Consider the following 13,370-nt stretch of genomic DNA (forward strand, 5'->3'; position numbering starts at 1 on the left):
TTGAAAGTGCAGGCCCAAGTAATCAGTAGTCAAGACCCACCAGAGGCCTCTAGTCTGCCTCCTTCTGGGGTCCCTGTGTTATCTCTGGATGAGCCAAACCTAGACAGACCCCAACCTAACCTATGGGGCATAGGTCCAGAGGAACCAGATATTATTGAAGATTCCCCCCAGCCAGGATCCTCCCAGGCCTTTAGGGATTCTTCTGCCATTTCTGCTGATATTTCCAGTTTACCTCCTGAGTTCCAATCTATTTTTGCTGTGTTGTCCAAAGCCATTGATGCCAAACTCTCCACCATCAATGAGCTTCCTTTACCTCTTCCTCCTTCTCGTTCCTCCCGCCCCTTGGGTTCTTCCCCAGCGGTCAGAGCTCCTATTCAGGATGATTCAGAATCCTCCCAGGATGAATATGAGGATGTAGAGGAGGATGAAGACCCTTTTCAGGGCTTATCAGAGGATGAGGAATCCCAAATAAAGGTCCCTCCTCCAATTACTATTTTTCCTTCTCAACTATTCAAATCTCTCCTCCTCAAAGCTAGAATTTCTACGGGATTAGCGGCCCAGGAGAAACAAGCCTCCACTTCCACTGATCCCCCGGAGGAGAATTTACCTTACTTCACAGAGGAACAGGAGGATAACGAGGTAATTCCTATGCCTAAATTGTTTAAAGATGCCTTACTCAAACAGTGGGATTTTCCAGCCTCTGGCCTTAATCCCTCCACCAAGGACAGAAAGTTGTATAAACTCTCCTCTTCCTATGAAGAGCTTCTGTCTTTTCCCAAACCAGATGAACCTGTCAAGATTCTTCACTCGGCAGCGGCTGTGCCAGGCGAGGCGGAGGAAGTCCTCCGCCCAGAGGACAAGCGCATCGAGCAAATGCTCAAAAGAGGATTCTCCGCTGATTCCTGGGCCATTAAAAGTTCGGCAGCGGCCTCCTTCTTCTCCAGAGCCATGCTGCTGTGGCTTCGCCAACTTCAACAGCACATTCCTCCCGATGACTTGAGAGGTCAACAAGACTTCAACAAGGTCTTTGCAGCTGCCCAGTACGTGGCTGATGCCACCTTGCAATCTACTAGATTTTCTGCTAAGTCTATTGCAGCTTCTACAACGGCAAGAAGACTCCTATGGATTCGCCCTTGGCAAGCGGGAGTTCGCCAAAAGTGGCAGTTATCCCAGGGCCCCTTAAAGCGCGACCTTCTCTTCGGTGATCTTCTGGATCCACTCCTCACGGAGACCACGGACAAGAAGAAGGTTTTGGGTCCAACCACGAAAAAGGTTACCAAAACGCAGTCCTTTCGTCGCCCAGGGCGCCAGCAAGATCAAGCGGCTTCCTATCAGAGATCTCCAGGTCAGTATTCCCCCCGCTTTCGTTCCCAAGGTAGGAACTCCAGGGGTAGAGGTTTTCGTTTCCAAAGGGGAGCTTCCTCTAACAGGGCTTCAAAAAAACCTAGATGGTAATCTTACCTCCATTCCCATAGGGGGTCGCCTAGCTCATTTCGCCTCTAATTGGCGTCTCACCTCCAAGGACCCTTGGGTCATTGACACTGTTCAAACAGGCCTTCTTTTAGAATTTATTTCTCCTCCCCCTAAACGTTTTATTTCCTGCCCTTCTCCCAGGTCATCCTCAGATTGTAACCGTATGGAGGAGGCCATTTCTCATCTATTGTCCATCAGAGCCATTCAACCGGTTCCTTCCGGTCAGAAGGGCCTAGGTTTTTACTCCATCCTATTTATGGTTCCAAAGTCCTCCGGAGGTTGGAGAGCCATTTTGGATTTAAAGAAACTAAACCTATTCATCAAATATAGGAAGTTTAAGATGCACTCCTTGTCTTCTATTTTGGCCACCATTCACTCGGGAGATTTCATGGTCTCCTTAGACCTCACTGAGGCCTACCTTCACATTCCTATAGCCAAATGCCACAGAAAATTTCTACGTTTTTCCTTTCAAGGCAGGCATTTCCAGTATAGGGCGATGCCATTTGGCCTTTCCTCGGCCCCTCGGGTCTTTACAAAGCTCTTGGGGTCCCTGGCGGCCTATATCCGGGCGTCTCCCATCCACATTTTATGTTATCTTGATGATATTTTAATTCATGGGAACTCCCTAGAGAGAGTGAAAACAGACCTTTCTGTCACCATGTCAGTCCTTCAGGACCATGGGTTTTCCATCAACTTTGATAAAAGTCACCTCCAACCTTCCACTTCCATTTCTCACCTGGGATCCATTATTGATTCAAAATCCTCCCAGGTTTTTCTCTCTCCCGAGAGAAAACTCAGTATAGTGGAGTTAATTTCCAACATTTTATCTAATCCTTCAGTATCCATAGTTACTCTATCTTCCCTTTTGGGGAAGATGGTGTCATGCATAGGCATCATTCCCTGGGCTCGCCTTCATGCTAGGGAACTCCAGTGGCTACTGTTGCCTTTTCAGAGATCGGGGCACAGCAACTCAAATCGACGCATTGTCATCCCACTGAGTGTTCGCAGATCCTTCAAGTGGTGGAAGTCTCCGGCCATGGACAGAGGATCCCCGTTCAGGTGCCCGGATCAATTTGTCATCACCACAGATGCCAGTCTATCGGGATGGGGCGCCCACGCCCAGGGGATGATAGCCCAGGGCACGTGGTCCCCGGAGGAAGCTTCCAGGCCAATCAATTGGCTAGAGTTAAGAGCCGTTTCCCTGGCTCTGAAGCATTTCTCTCCTCGCATTCCCAACCGGCACGTTCTCATTCTCACCGACAACATTGCCACAAAAAGCCATATCTGCAGACAGGGGGGCACGAGATCCAAGGCTCTCATGAGGGAGGCCCTCAAGTTGGGCCTTTGGGCGGAAAAACATCTCCAGTCGCTCCTAGCCGATCACATCTCGGGGAGTCTCAACGTCCAGGCGGATTGGCTATCCCGAGCAACGATAGACCCAGGAGAGTGGAACCTCCATCAAGACCTGTTCCATCAAATCACCCTCAGATTCGGCCTACCAGTCCTGGATCTCTTCGCGACCAATGCGAACGCCCAACTCCCTCGCTTCTATTCCAGATTTCCATCCCCGGGAGCGGAAGCAATCAATGCCCTCCGGAGTCCATGGCCTCCAGGCCTACTCTACGCATTTCCTCCAATTCCAATCCTCCCGGACGTGATTCACAAGGTCCTCACCGAGAGGGCCCGAGTAATCTTAATCGCCCCTCATTGGCCCCGCCGGCCCTGGTTCGCGGATCTCCAACAGCTGTCCGTCCAGGACCCTTGGCGACTCCCCGTTTCGGGGGATATGCTGCGGCAGGGGGCCTCTTTCCATCCAGACCCGGAGTGGTTCCACCTCACCGCCTGGCTGTTATCAGGAGAGATTTAGAACTGCGTGGGCATGACCCCGATTCAGTGGAGGTCATTTTAAAGGCCAGGAGGGGCTCGACCAATCGAATCTACGACCACACGTGGTCCAAGTTTCACCAGTGGTGTCTACAGGAAGGTCTCTCCCCTCTGTGCATCCCCATACACAGAATTATTTCCTTCCTTATGCAAGGCTTCCATAAAGGACTTTCCACCAGCACCCTCCGGCGTCATCTGGCAGCCATTTCATCTGTCCTAGGGGGTCCCCGCAGACAGCCTCTCCGATCCCTCCCTGAAGTTCAGGAATTCCTCAAGGGCATAGCCAACCTCAGACCTTCCAAGGTCCACAGGTATCCATCCTGGGATTTGCCACGGGTTCTCCATTCCCTCACGCAGGCACCATACGAACCCCTAAAATCGGCGTCCCTCAGGTACCTATCCTTTAAAGTAGCTTTCCTGGTGGCTATTACCTCTGCCCGACGCATTTCGGAGCTGGCTGCCCTCTCAATCAGGCAGGACCTTTGTCAATTCCATCAGGACAAGGTAGTCTTGCGACTGGACCCCACCTTCTTACCCAAGGTCAGTTCCATGTTCCACAGATCTCAGGATATTGTCCTACCTTCCTTCTGCCTCCAACGAGACCATCCCTTGGCAATTAGATGGCACACCCTGGATCTCACCAGAGCGCTGAGAATATATATCCAACGCACAGGACCCTTTCGGAGGTCAGAAGCACTTTTTGTAGCCTATCATCCCAGAGTCATGGGGGCCAAAGTGTCTTCAACAGTAATAGGCCGTTGGATCAGAGGGACTATATCTAAGGCCTATGAGTCGGCCTCCCTCTCAGTTCCAAGGAACATCACTGCGCATTCCACCAGGAGCGCAGCCACCTCGGCCGCTTGGGCGACTCAAGCCCCGTTGGAGGAGGTCTGCAAAGCAGCCACTTGGGCCTCGCCAAATTCCTTCATCAGGCACTACAAAATTGATTCTTACGCTTCAGCGGACGCTGCCTTCGGCAGAAGGGTACTCCAATCCGTTATCTCACACGATAGCAAGCTAATCCCACCCTAGGGACCATCTATTGGGTATGTCCCATGTGACTGCTGGATCCGCTCCTTCAGTACGGAGAATAGGCGTTGATTGCTTACCTGAACGCCTCTTCTCGTACGGTGAGCGGGTACAGCAGTCACTTCCCGCCCTTGTATGTGTCTTCTTTACCTTTCTATATCTTTCTTCCTCTAACAATGAGAGTTGAACACTACAGAGCTTCACAACTGAGCCTAGTCTATGGATTCGCGAATTCTGGGGAAGGGGCGGATCCGGCAAGCTTTTTTAATACTAGGCTCAGTTCCACCGGATTGGACATGAGCAACCCATGTGACTGCTGTACCCGCTCACCGTACGAGAAGAGGCGTTCAGGTAAGCAATCAACGCCTATTTCCTTTGTGCTTATTTTTTTCCTGCTATAAACTATTTTTGGATTTTACCAGAGTGTCTGGCTGTTTTTTCAGTGGGTGTGGAGGTCTGGGAAAACCCAGACAGAACATTTTGTTGGGTGCTGGTCTGTGTCACTGACAGCACTGCTTCAGCGTGATAGGCTTAGAAAATATGATTTCCAAAATCGCCGAGAGGATCAGGGTGCCCCAAAGACCAGGAAGAAGCAGAGAGCAGTTTAAATCTCCATAATAGAAAGTTTTCCAATTCAAGAAGGAAACGTCAGCTTAACAAGCATCCCCCAGGGAAAGCTCCTTGTTAACGAGGTCCTTGCCTTTACTAACTAATACAGAATAGCACAAGCTATATAATACAAAAGGCTCTTTTAAGTGCCACTTTGGGAGTGGTGAAAGAACCGCTGGCATTTTCAGATCAGATCATTTGTGGAGTTCCAACAAGAGCTACTGATTGCCTCCTATTTTGAATGGGCTTTGGCTAAATTAATAGTAGATTGGAGTACTCAGAAAAATCAAAGGTCTCTTTTCAGGGGTGGCATTTGTAAAGGAAACCTTATTTTTTTTATTCCTGTAGCAATTGCAATTTGAACACTATATTTAGAAGATAGCCACGCAAACCCTTTCATGAAGAAAATACTTTTTGGTTTTATGTTTGCTTGTCAACAGAAATATCGGCTTCCTGGAAGTAACACCTTCATTCAACTACGAAAGTAATGTTCACTCCATCTCCCATTTCCCATCACCCTCCAAAAAAGAATAGGTTTTGCAATCTGGAGCCAACTCACTGCAGAACAATTATTTAATTTAATAGAATTCTTTATTGGCCAAGTGTGATTGGACACACAAGGAATTTGTCATTGGTGCATATGCTCTCATAAAATAAAAGATACATTGTCAAGAATCATGAGGTGCCACACTTAATAATTGTCATAGGGTACCAATAAGCAATCAGGAAACAATATTAATATAAATTGTAGGGATGCAAGCAACAAGTTACAGTCATACAGTCATAAGTGGGAGGAGATGGGTGATAGGAACTATGAGAAGAGTAATAGTAATAGTAATGCAGCCTTAGTGAATAGTTGGACAGTAGTATGTTGTGATCTTAAAAGTTAAACAATTCATAACACATTTGTAATGTGCTGTTAAGAAAATTGGAATCAATTTACAGTGGTACCTCTACTTAAGAACTTAATTCGTCCTGTGATCAGGTTCTTAAGCAGAAACGTTTGTAAGTAGAAGCAATTTTCCCATAGGATTCAATGTAAAAGGAAATAATGCAACCCATTAGGAAAGAAATAAAAGGTCGGAATAGGGGTGGGAGGAGGAGGAGGAAGAAGAGGAGAAGGAGAGTCGCTGCCGAAGGAAGAAGGTGAGGTGAAGGGAATCAAAAAAATCCAAAACTTTAAGGCTTAAAAAAAAGAGGGACTCTGAGGTGGTGAGGAGGAGCACACACTTCCCCTATACCTGGCACGAGGCTGCCTCCCATACACTGCATGCGTGAGAGAAACCCAGGCGGGTGAGGGGAGGAACCTCCTGGTCCTTTGACTGAAAGGTGGCTGCTGCTGCTACCTGCTTCCTCTTCCTTCCCATGCTGATGGACTCCCCTTGTCTCTTGCTTGCTCCCTTTGTAGCCGGCGCCTTTCCCTCACTGTGGTGTCTCTTCAGTTTGGCTGAAGCTGAGTCGATCCGGCCGGGGTGAAGCGCCCATTTTGGCTTTCTGCGCCCAGACACTTTGGGAGACAACCTTGCACCAAGTATATGGGAGGCAGCGCAAGGGAGTCACCACAGCAAAGTGGTTTATTCCCTCTCCCCTCCTTAAGCGCCACTGAAAGGCTTCTCTGGTAGCCCAGAAAAGCCCGAGATGGCCGGGATTAAAGTGGGAATGGCAGAAAACTGACCAGGCCTTCATGCCGCTCTCAAATTTCCTGGGAAATTTTTCCGGGCTCGGGTTCTTAAGTAGAAAATGGTTCTTAAGCAGAGGCAAAAAAATCTTGAACACCTTGAAAATAAACTGGAGAAGCTGATGGCACGATGGAATAAGGTGAAAGGTTATATGCTGAGTAGAATCTGTGATGCAAATGTGAAAAATAAACTCCAATCACTCTTTCAGTAATAACAAATGCAAAGTAGAGCCAAGGAAACATATATATATATATATATAAACTAGTAAATATTTGAACCCCCCGCAATTGGTGGTGGTGGTGATGGGTTTTTTTGTCGGTCAGGTGATGGGCACACGCACTGTGCACTGTTTTATGTTTGTTTTATGTAACCATATCTACAAAATCAATAAAAATATTTTTTTAAAAAACAAACACCTGGTTCTTATCTAGAAAAGTTCTTAAGTAGAGGCATTCTTAGGTAGAGGTACCACTGTACTTGTAATATTTCCTCTCTCTTTCTTCCCTTCCCTTCTTATTTTTTCTTTATTTTCTTGCTTTTCTTTTATCTTCTTACTTACCTTTGTACTGTTTTTATTCTGTTGAAAATCTCTTCAATAAAAATATATTTTTTAAAAGATCAGAATTTGAGGAGTTTTGTCAACCTCTACAAACCCAGGCAAGAGCAAGGAATAGGTTGGCACCTTTAATGTAAGTCTGGGATAAAAACAGAATCTTGGAATAATGTTGAGTAAATATTTTGAAATGCTTCTTCCCATATTTCTATTCATTATTATTATTATTATTATTATTATTATTATTATTATTATTATTATTATTAGGGCTAAGTTAACTTGCTTAAAATCTCTTGATCATTTGCATGCTCTTTACTTCCTTTTTCAGAGTCCCCCACCCTTTCACAGATCAATTTTACTTATAACTATTTAAGACATATATCACTGATGTTAATTGTTCAGGAAGCAATCATCGTGGAAAGGTCCCTAGTAAAAAAATATTTCATTAGGCGAATTAGGAGAGAAGCTTGTTTGGTTTCCATTTTGGTGAGAACCCTCCTAATCTTTCATTCTTAAAATTAATATGTAATCAAAACTCTCATATCTTCCATTATCTTTACTCCACATTTGGTGATACGTTTTTCCAATTAGGGGGAAAAATCACATAATGAATATAGCAGTGTTAAGAAAGTAGACTGCAGCAATGTGTAAATTAGAATAAATAGGAATTTTCATCCCATTTTTTAAAAAATAATGCAGAATTGTAAGATTATCAGAATGGGCAATTGAAGCTGACAAATTCATTAGTCAGTATTTGGAACCTACAACAATGGATTACTTATCTTTACCTACTTTTGATGATGTTGTTTTATTGACCATATTTTCATTTGCAATTAATTCATTCCTTGTGGTTTTAGCTTTTAGAGTCCATTAAAAAAGAGTGATCAATAAACAGACCTGTATGATTTCTTCAGTCCTCGGAGAAGGGCAGCATACAAGTCTAAATAATAATAATAATAATAATAATAATAATAATAATAATAATAATAATAATAATAATTTAAATTAATTCTTTGTAGAAGAATCAGTCTTCTTCTGCCTACAGACCCCACTTCCCTCCCACCGCCCAAAATCTGAAATAGTGCTATGTGAAAAGGGACTTTCAAGTTTTTATTGATTTATTGATTGATTTTGTCCAATACACGAGGGTTTTAGTGGGTATACACATAGTAAAATACATAATGAAGGTTATAGAATATATACTCATAGTAAAATATATCTAAGAAAGAATAGAAGAGAAGATATAGGAATAAAACATATCAATGAAAGAATAGAAGAAGAGATATAGGAATAAAAGAAAGGTATAGGAGATATAGGAGAGCAATAGGACAGGGGACAGAAGGCACTCTAGTGCACTTGTACTCGCCCCTTACTCTTAGGAATCTGGATAGGTCAACCGTGGATAATCTAAGGGTAAAGTGTTGGGGGTTTGGGGATGACACTATGTAGTCCAGTAATGAGTTCCACGCTTCGACAACTCGGTTACTGAAGCCATATTTTTTACAGTCAACTTTGGAGCGGTTAATATTAAATTTAAATCTGTTTTGTGCTCTTGTGTTGTTGTGGTTGAAGCTGAAATAGTCGCCCATAGACAGGACGTTGCAGCATATGATCTTGTGGGCAATACTTAGATCATGTTTAAGGCATCTTAGTTCTAAGCTTTCTAGGTCCAGGATTGAAAGTCTAGTCTCGTAGGGTATTCTGTTTCGAGTGGAGGAGTGAAGGGCTCTTCTGGTGAAGTATCTTTGGACATTTTCAAGGGTGTTAATGTCTGAGATGCAATATGGGTTCCAAACAGATGGGCTGTATTCGAGGATGGGTCTGGTGAAAGTTTTGTAAGTTCTTGGCTTTCCCAGTGGACAATAAAATCTCGAGATGATTTTCAACAAACCCAATCAGTTTTTGTTCTACAGGCTGTAGGACATAATCTACAACTTTCTATATATTACTATTCAAGAAATTTATATTGCTGTCTAACTCATACACGGTGACCTTGGGTGACTTATTAATATTTAAATTTCACAATGTAAGAACCTATAGACATCGCGGCCATGTCCCTTATGTTTTCTTGTCAAGAAAGGAAGTGACATTCTTCAATGAAGGGCAATGCCTCCAATCATTTGGGAAGATATTTATGAATGTAAGCAGAGAAGAGGGAATTGGAGCTTATGAATTTATGAATATCCTTTCTAAATCTGTATCCAGTGACATCAAAATGCAACTTCTATTTTAAAAATGTTGGAAATGGACTCCCTGATGGGATTACTTTGAAAGGAGTCTTTAGTGCTCTCTAAGCTTGATTGTTTTCTGCAGATATTTCATTACCCAGCTAGGTAACATTGTCAGTATGAGTGAGTGTGGTGTTTGCTTTCTGTTTTTATATACTGTAGTAGCTTGCCCTGCCAATTTTTGAAGAGCAATCACATTGAGCAACACCTAATCTATAACAAATGTAAGTGTGTAAGAACTCTTGGAGGGAGGCAGAGGTATGCTTTTTACTTGTTATAAGCACTACGCTTCAGAGCCCTTTTATTTTCATGGCTACATCAACTTGTATAACCTATAACGTTGGCGGTATCCCAGGGCAATAGGAAAAGTATGTGCTACAGTAAAGTATTTTGTACAATTAACTTCTATGCTATGGTATATCTAGTCCTTGGAAAACAAAAAGTTCTCATTGTGTGTAGATATGGTTTATCTCTACGTGTCTACTGATGGCTGGAGTTTTAAGGTTTCATTTTCTGTTGCTCCTAATGCAATGGAGAAAATTTTAATTTCTTGACTTTTTAGACAACAGTATCTATCTGCATTAGCCATGGTTATATTTGCATTGTTTCTATTTTCCTACGGTGAGAAATTAGTTTTGAAGTGCCTTTCCTTTATCTTAATGAACAATCTATTCAAGCTACTATAAGATGAAAGCCTTCACTGGACTTACCACCAATGTCACCTTCCTTCATTCCCAGTTCTGTGATTAACTCCATCAATAATATAACATTCCCTTCAATGATTTTCTTTAGGCCTTCTGGAGAAACTCAAGAAACATAAATTGTGATTTCTTTTTCACTTTCTTCATATCACATTAGCTTTTGGGAATTATTTTAATACATAGCTATCAGGAATCTTTTGTGAAAGGGTTTCGGCTTGACTGTTCTCTCACACTTGCAGACAAGACTACAAAAGGAAATGAAAATTGAGTGCTTTCTTCCCAGTCAGAAAATCTGAAACAGAACAAAGTGAATTGGTTGTATAATATTTTATTTCCATTTTTTTCCTTGTATTGTATTCCTTTTTCATTTGGTAGATGTGAGTCTTAGTGTCATTATGCAGAAAGCAATTAGGTTTTCTTCCTCTTTACATCTAAGGTATTTTGCCTTTATATCTAGATCTTTACATCTGAGGTATAAATCATATCTGCAAGAGAAAGAGTGGACAAGCTACACTCTTGGGAGCCCAGGTAGATATTACAATAGATGCACAATTATTATTTGGAAAAGGTGGATTGTCCTACACAAGGGGTGTCAAACAGATGGCCCGCACATTGAATGCATCACATGCTGGCCACAGCCACCCTGGTTTAGTGAAGTGGGGGGGGGATTGTCATATCTTATGACAACAATGTGCCCTCGCAAGTTTGATACCCTGTCCTACACTGCAATCATATACACATTTTACTACTACCTTCCAATATAGAGTCTATACAAATTCACATATAAAGCCAGCAATGATTTCCTTTCTCAACAAAATATCAAAACTAAACAGTAACAATAAAAAGATGACATCAATGGCCAGGAATGATTTTATTTAATTTCAATTGAAAGCTCACCCCTATATCTAGCTGGGGAAGATTTATTTGTTTGTGTGTTTGTTTGTTTGTTTATTTATTTATTTATTTATTTATTTATTAAATTTGTATGCCGCTGCCCCCCCCACCCCACCCATTAAATTTGTGACCATTTTGAGATGAGTTTAACACAATCCTCCAGGCACCTGGACACAAGCATGCAAAATGCAGTGGGCAGATGGTTGCCTTCTCTGTATTTTTAAGGATTGCTGAACACCAATTTTGTCACTACCATATTTGTTTGTACTTTATTTTTGAGCACAAAGCAAAATCCCCACCTCCACCACCATGAAACCTGAAAGAACTTGTAGTTAGGGTATCTGAAAGAGCAACTTTTCAAACCAGCTTGCCCTGAAATTGGTAAGTACTGTAATCATTTATAGCAGTGGTTCTCAACCTTCCTAATGCCCCAACCCTTTAAATACAGTTCCTCATATTTTGGTGACCTCCAACCATAAAATAATAAAATCATTAGGAAAATCAGGGGTGGGTTCTAGCTTACCTCGCTGCCAGTTTGCTTCCTCCTGCATTGCGTGGCCACGGCGCACATATGCGCAATGCCGGGAAAAAGTTTTTAAAGTAGCAAAAAAGAAAAGTAACATGAAAACGAGATGGCTGCTCTAAATGATTACGTACCAATTTCAGGGCAAGCTGGTTTGAAAAGTTGCTCTTTCAGATACCCTAACTACAAGTTATTTCAGGTTTCATGGTGGTAGAGGTGGGGATTTTGCTTTGTACTCAAAAATAAAGTACAAACAAATATGGTAGTGACGAGTCTGCGGAGAGGGACGGCATGCAAATCCAATAAATTATTAATTATTATTATGGCGATGGATGCACAGTGCCAAAAGTTAAGCTTCTGTGCATGCTCAGACATCCCCATGGTACAGATATATATATATATATATATATATATATATATATATATATATATATATATATCAGAAATGTGTCTTAGGTGACCCCTGTGAAAGGGTCATTCGAGCCTCCAAAGGGGTCGTGACCCACAGGTTGAGAAGTGCTGATTTGGAGCCCTGCTAATACTGTACTATTTGATACAGGATCCATTGCATATTATACTTATTTATGGACTATATACTGTATCTATGGACAAAATGTCTTAGCTATGGATAACCTTCCTTATTACTTTTTTATGACCCTTTATATATTGATAAAGATGACAATTGTCTACTGAATTTTTATTAATAGCACGTATGCTGACCTTTCTGTTATTGCTTCATTGTTCCTTGGATATGTTCTCATTCATATGTACACACACACACAAATACCAGAGGTAGCTTCTAACTTATCTCGCCGCTGGTTCGCTTCCTCCTGTGGCACATGGGCTCATGTGCATGCACAGTGCCAAAAACCTGGATTCTGCACATGTGCAGAAGCAAAAAAAACAGCTTTTGTGAATGCGCAGAAGCAAAACCCAAGACGGTGGTGCCTACACCACTGCTTAGAGAGCCGGTTTATATAATATATATAATAAAATTTTTGCACTTTGTTCTATGTATGATTAACACCCTAGCTCCAGAGGTCATGAAAAGGAAAGACAAAGAAAAAAGTAGCCTAACATTAAATAAATGCAAATGTTACAAAAGAACTGTGGTTTATTGTCCTTTTATAACGGATTACAGGCAGCACCAATACCTTTCAGCAAAAAGACAAACTAGGAGCTTCTGTCTTTGTGATATACTGATAAAGCTTTAATGTTTAAACTTGATCACAGCTGAAAGACTTCTCAGTCAACAATAGTCAAGGCACATCAAGGATGAGATTTGAAAAGGCTAGATAAACACATAGTAATTGTTTCTATGGGGTTTTAGTCAACTCATCTGCTTTTCTATGGAAAGCATTGATTGTACTTCTTGCCTTGAAAACCTAACCTTAGTTTACCTGACCAAACAAAAGTGTTTTAGGCCAAAGAACCTGAGCAAATTTTGAATAGATTTGATCAGAAATTCGTTCAATACTAAATTTTAATTCTGATTTAATAATTTGTATCTCCTGAACTTATAAATTAATTAAGATGCAGTTGTTCAGTGAGATATTTACATTTCTGATTTTTAATGCAGTTTTATGCTTTTTCGTTTGTGGCTATATTTTAATTGCTGTATATAGTATGTTATTATTTATAAAAATGTAGAAAGTGCATTTCTTAGATGGAAAGAGTGGACAAAATGTGTTACATATAGAATATGACTTCTAAAGCAAAGTCTTAAAATATGCACGATTTGCATGTATTTTGGGTGGACTTTAAAAGGACCATATACCAATTGGAAATGAGATGAAC

The 13,370-nt window shown here is 41.9% G+C and overlaps 1 protein-coding gene across 3 annotated transcripts in view; it reads left to right on the plus strand.

Moving 5' to 3' along the window:
• LINGO2 (leucine rich repeat and Ig domain containing 2) overlaps positions 1–13,370 on the plus strand; it is a 932,046-nt gene that overhangs the window by 350,586 nt on the left and 568,090 nt on the right. Inside the window, exon 4 of one of the 3 annotated variants that reach the window (XR_011558292.1) lies at positions 5,436–5,516. The exons of the other annotated variants lie outside the window; for them this stretch is intronic. The gene's annotated coding sequence lies outside the window, so the exon portion shown is untranslated. Of the gene's footprint in view, positions 1–5,435; positions 5,517–13,370 lie in introns of those variants that run through there. 3 annotated transcript variants of the gene reach the window in all.

This window comes from Erythrolamprus reginae, chromosome 2 (genome assembly GCF_031021105.1).
Source record: "Erythrolamprus reginae isolate rEryReg1 chromosome 2, rEryReg1.hap1, whole genome shotgun sequence".
In the NCBI taxonomy this organism is placed as follows: Eukaryota; Metazoa; Chordata; class Lepidosauria; order Squamata; family Dipsadidae; genus Erythrolamprus; species Erythrolamprus reginae.